Raw genomic sequence first — 309 nt, forward strand, 5'->3', positions numbered from 1 at the left:
TATTGTGCTTCTGTTTCTACACCACCTTAAGGAGGACGGTGTACATAAAGCTTTGCTTCATGATCTACAGAATCCACCCCTCATGTGCTAAACACATCAGTCTTTACCTGGGCCCAGAACACTGCAGTGGATCCCTGACTACCTCTGCTTTTTATCAACTGTGAGATTAGTTCTAAGACCTCGAACAGCAAGGTCTCTGGATAAATATTGCCAACACTCTCTTCATGTTTACATCAAAATCAGGATCCAAACTGGTGATACATTCTAACCTTGGGAAAGAAAGATCACAGCCACTCTCTGACAAGCTTT

The sequence above is a fragment of the Microtus ochrogaster genome, chromosome 21 (assembly GCF_000317375.1).
Source record: "Microtus ochrogaster isolate Prairie Vole_2 chromosome 21, MicOch1.0, whole genome shotgun sequence".
NCBI lineage: Eukaryota > Metazoa > Chordata > Mammalia > Rodentia > Cricetidae > Microtus > Microtus ochrogaster.